The sequence below is a fragment of the Astatotilapia calliptera genome, chromosome 17 (genome assembly GCF_900246225.1).
Source record: "Astatotilapia calliptera chromosome 17, fAstCal1.2, whole genome shotgun sequence".
Classification (NCBI taxonomy): Eukaryota; Metazoa; Chordata; class Actinopteri; order Cichliformes; family Cichlidae; genus Astatotilapia; species Astatotilapia calliptera.
Genome location: NC_039318.1, coordinates 17,654,039 through 17,659,512, shown reverse-complemented (window position 1 = coordinate 17,659,512; position 5,474 = coordinate 17,654,039).

The window sequence follows — 5,474 nt, the reverse complement described above, 5'->3', positions numbered from 1 at the left end:
GCCCCCTGTTTACATTTAAATTAAACTTTATTATTATTGATTTGTACTATATTGTAAATATCATACCATAAAATAACATGTACACGAAATACACTAAAATTTCTTATTATTTAATATTGCTTAATTTTGTAGCTGGTCAGGGCTGTTTGGGATTTTGACAGCTATGTTCTGTTGTTCCAGGTTTGCAGCATTATGTTGTCATGGTTACAGGTGACGCTCTTTTTTTGTTGTTATGCTAGAGCTGCGCCAAGTGGTTGTGTTAGTGTTAGTCTGTTGAATGCTAAACGGCTGTGCTCCCTGGCTAACACTGCGGGATGCCAGACTGGACATTACCTCTGTCTCCTCCTTGTCTGAGCTCGCCACATTGGTGTCAGAAGTGGGATAGTTCACCCTCGCCAGAATGGAGAGAGATATTCAGAGGCTGGAGCAAGCCGTCGAGGAGCAGCGGCCTGCTGCAACAAACGCTAGGACAATGCTTCGTGGGCTGCCTCTGGCGACCAATAGGCCAAGCCCCCGACAGCAAGCAGTGATGCCTACAACGCCAGCTAAGGTACCGAAATACAATGGGCTAACTCCGCTAGAGCCCTACCTCTCACAAGTATGGCTAGCTGCGAGGCATAGTGGCTGGAGCGACGAAGAGGCTGCTACACACCTAGCGCTAGCGTTGGAAGGAGATGCACTGCAGGTACTCCTTGACCTAGCCCGGCAGATCAGCATGAGCTCCAGGCCCTCACCATGGCACTCGAGAGGTGATTTGGGCAGCGGCACTCCACTGATCAGAGCAGGGAGCAGCTGACCAACTGGAGCCGCTGGACAGGGGAGAGCCTGGGCACCTTTGCAGCTGATGTGTTGCTATATGCTCGTCGTGGCTACCCGGAGTTCCCAGCAGCAGCTTAGCCTGCATGCTTTTCTGCGAGGACTCTTTCCAGAGCGACTGCGCCAACACGTCCGCCTGGCCACGCCTCGAACTCTCTGTGAGGCGCTCCTTGAGGCTGAAAGGGCTGAGCTGGTGCTCGCCTCGTGACCTAACCAGCAGGTGACCCCCCCAAACTACCCCCCAAATCAGAGCCACAGACTGCGGCAGGGAGGGATAGGCTGCGGAGATATTCCAGCTGCAGCCCTCGGTGCCCCAGAGGCATCCCCGTTGATCGACCGGCCGCTGCTACCGGTGCGATGAGCCTGGCCACCTGGCGCGTGACTGCCTGGCGCCCACCCCGAAGACCAGAACTACGTGGCCTCAGGGAAACGAGAGGGGGAGCGGTGTAGCGAGGGGACCACTGCTCCAGCTTCCTGCCCCCCTCCAAGAACGATGCACGGTGGTGGGCCTAGTTGGCCACATCAAGGGACTCTACCTGAGCTGCTGTGTTGAGGATCAGCCCTGCCGGGCCCTGGTGGATGCGGGGTCTACCATTTCCCTAATACGACCTGGGGTGCTCCCTGGGATGTCCGGGCCGCTTGTGATGGGTTGGTCACCCACTGACACCCAGCTGATGACAGTGACGGGGGAGAGGACTGACATGCAGGGGAAGAAACGTTGCGGATCCGAGTGAAGGATGTGGAGGTGGTGCATGACTTCTGGCTTGCTGACATCCAAGACCAATGCATCATCGGCCTTGATCTGCTGACCTGCTGGGGGGCCTGCATTGACACCGCGAAGCTGGCGATCACTCTTGGTACAGAGACTCTGGCCCTCCAGTGCAGTCAAAAGCAGGGAACAGAGGGAACCAGAGACAGACAAGCCGGGCTTCAGGCAGCTGCCACTCAACAGACTTCGGACGCCGGTGGCTCTGGACCATCTCTACTCACCTCAGCCCCAGTCTCTAGGCCCGACAAACCTCCTTCGACCAAGACAACCCAAGCTGTTGATGACCTGTGGCCGCGCCAGCGGTTGAGGTGCCTCCTGGACAAGAATGTGGACATCATTGCTGCTAGTGACAGAGACTTCAGGCAGATGCGGCTGGTTCAGCACACCATCGACACCGGCTCTGCTCAACCCATCTGTCTGCGCCCACACCAACTGCCCTTCTTGAAATGACTGGGGGAGTGGGCCCAGGAGGCACTGGGCGTGGCTACTGATCGGGCCACAACAAGCGGAGAGGGATGGCTCTCGTTGACCATGCAGCAGCTGAAGCGGGAGCAGGAGGCTGATGCGAGGTTGGTTTAAGTGGGGGCCTGGCTGGAGGCGGCACGACGCCCAGGCTAGACATGGGTATCAGGACAGGGGCCCAAAGTGAAGGCCTACTACTCCCAGTACAATAATCTGGAGACCCACGACGGCCTCCTATACCGGAGATGGTGGGCAGCCGGTCAGGGCAAGGGTCTCCTGCAGCTGTTGGTGCCTCGGTCGCTGCGGTCACAGATGTTCGAGCTTGTCCACGGCTTAGGGGGCCCGGCCACTATGGGAATGCCAAAACTCTCCGTCATCTCAGGGGATGGTTCTAATGGCCTTCATGTGCACTGCTGTGACACCTGCACGGCACGAAAGGGCCCCACTTAATGCTCCACTGCCCCCCTGCAGCAGCACCGGGTGGGGTGCTGCTGCTCCCTAACAAAGTGTGTGTATTTATGTGTCAAATACTTGCCATTAATAACCCATGCACAACAAAAATATTAATGACTAAACTTAATATCCACAGAAAATAAACATTTACATCTCTGTAATAATGATAGTGCTCATTATATAATAAGATTTAGGCTTGCGGTGCAATGCAGTCAGTCAAAAAGATGCAAATTAGCAAAAATCTATGATGGATTTAGTTTTTCCAATTAGAACACGCCAGAAATGATCTGCAATAGACTTAATCGAGAGAGTGAGCATCACAACTTCTCCCCAACAAAAGCTGCTCACAGAAATGTAAGCTTTATGACAGAACTAAAGTACCAACATGCATCCATCGAGTGTGAGTACATGTGTGTGAATGACCGATAGAAAAAAGTGCTTGGGAGAATAAGGCAAGTTGAGTACAGCACTTTGAGCTATAACGTGTATGTTAAACATATATAGTAAAACAGATGTGTGTATTTCACATGTTGCTTTGCTCTGAGTTCATAGTTGCATGTCTTTGAGTGTTTTAAAAGAGACAGCGAGCCACTGTCAGTTCATACCTCTGATCACAATCCGATCTTTTTTTTTTTTTCCTTTTAGCTGAAGAAAAACAAAATGTATTTTTTTCTTCACATCTGACTGGAAGCTCAAGGAACAAACTGAATGGGCTGCTCGTGTCTGAACACTACTTAGATGCTCCTAATAATTAATGTACCGTACAGCATCCCCTCACTATTTTATGTTTTGCCTCCAAGTAGCCAGACTTTCTTGTAATTTTGTAAAGTGTCCTTGAGCAATAGTTCTTCACTCTTCCTGAAGGAGTGGGAAGGAAAAGTTGTCCATTGGACTCTGGCTGCTTTTGCACTCGTTTTCAGTCCAGTTCTTGTATCTGTCCATTCTTAGAAGAATGTTTATGAATCATTCAAGTATAAAAAAAAAAACTCCTAGGTTTTTCCATTATCCACTTCATTACTAGCAACCTCTCACAAAAACATATGTTCTTTAGATGGATCTATGAAAAATAGCAACGATTTTTCAGCCATAAATTTTTATTTTTGCACCAACAACTAAGCATGGTTTGCAGCATGTCCTTAAAAAATTGACGGATAAAGTCTCAGCCCTAAAACAATCCCCCTCAAATCTACAGCAGATGATCAGTATATGAAAGTCATGTCCTTTAAAAACAGGAAGAAATCCAGCAAAGACCTGAACCCAAGAGATGCATCTGGACTTTCCATTGATCCAGCTACTGTTCACTGAAGCCTCAACAGATATGGTCTCCCTGGAAGGGTAAGAAGCCATTCTTGAAGAAGGTAAACAGAGAGAAGAGGCTAAGCTATGAAAATTGCACAAGAACTGGACTTCAGTGAATCAGATAGGATGCAGTGCTGTTTGGAATTGGAATTATGAACAAAGAAAAGTACCATCAGATTCTGATCCACCATGCAATATCAAATGGAAACCACCTGATTGGCAACAGCTTCATTTTTCAGCGTAACCTTGGCTGGATTGAAACAACACACAATGGAACACTGTAAGTTATGGATTGGCCTCTCTCAGACCTCAGGATTGTTGAAGAAGTGTGGGATCATCCTAACAGAGGAGAGACCTAAAGGCAGAAACATCCACAGAAGAGTTTTAAATGTCCTTCAAGAAGCCTGGAGAACAATGCCTGAAGATACTTAAAGAAGTTAAAGAAAGTTGCCTCAGAGAGTTCAGACTGCTTAAGAATAAAGGTGAAAGGCAGTCATATCAAAATATACCAAATATCGACTTTTAAGCTCGTTTGAATTGTACAAAGTCAGTTTTTTCCTTATATGTAATGTTTGGGGAATAATTACTTAATGTGTGTGTTTGTTTGTTTTTCCTTTTATGTGAATTCATTTTATATGAGTTAAATTTATGTGAAAGCTTTTCCCTTGATCTTTATCTCTTGATCCTAAAGTAGACCACGAGCCCTGAGATACATACAAAGAGATTGAGGGTGGACACCAGTCATCACTGATGACTAGTGAAAAATATTAGATTTTTTTTTCTACTAAGTTTTAATTGATTCTATGTTTTAAGTCTATAATTTCTCGGTTCTTTTTGAGCTATAATGGAAACAGTTGAACTATAGTTTAGAACTTTAACCAGCAGATGGCGCCAAATTACCACAAAGCAATCTAGCATAACTTCAGGCTCCTGTCTGATTTTATTATGAAGCCTCTTCCTACCATCACACAGTTATTTCCATTTTTACTGTTGACAGGAATAAAAAATCACTGTGTGACACCACATTAGAGATACTGGAACATCAAAGACATGAATATCAGAGAGTTCAGATTCACATTAATAAAATTCAGTTCAATTTTATTTATAAAGTGCCAAATCACAACCACAGTCACCTCAAGGCACTTTATAATGTAAGGCAGACACTACAATAATACATAGAGAGAGAAACCCAACAATTATATGACCCCCTATTGGTGACAGTGGGAAGGGAAACCTCCCTTTTAACAGGAAGAAACCACCAGCGGAACCAGGCTCAGGAAGGGGTGGCCATCTGCGGCAGCTGGTTTGGTGCGAGTGGATGACGACAGGACAAAGACATGCTCTGCTCCATCGTGCAGAGAAGGACCTACTCATGAACATGATCAGGGTGCATTAGTGTTAAAGGAATTATCAGCTGCCACATCAGGAAAGTCACCATCAGTGCTGAATGGTTAATAGGGTTTAGAGGAACGCACGCTCCCATCCAGATGAGGTCTTTTTCAGAGAATGCCTTGCATATTTCTGCAGGACAATGCTGAACCACATACTGCATCTATTATAGCTCCATGGCTTTAATGAGAGTTGGAGTGCTGAACTTTTTTTTGCAAGACTCACAAAACACAAGACTAGGGATGGATCAATCCAATATACAGTATCTCACAAAACTTGCGACATG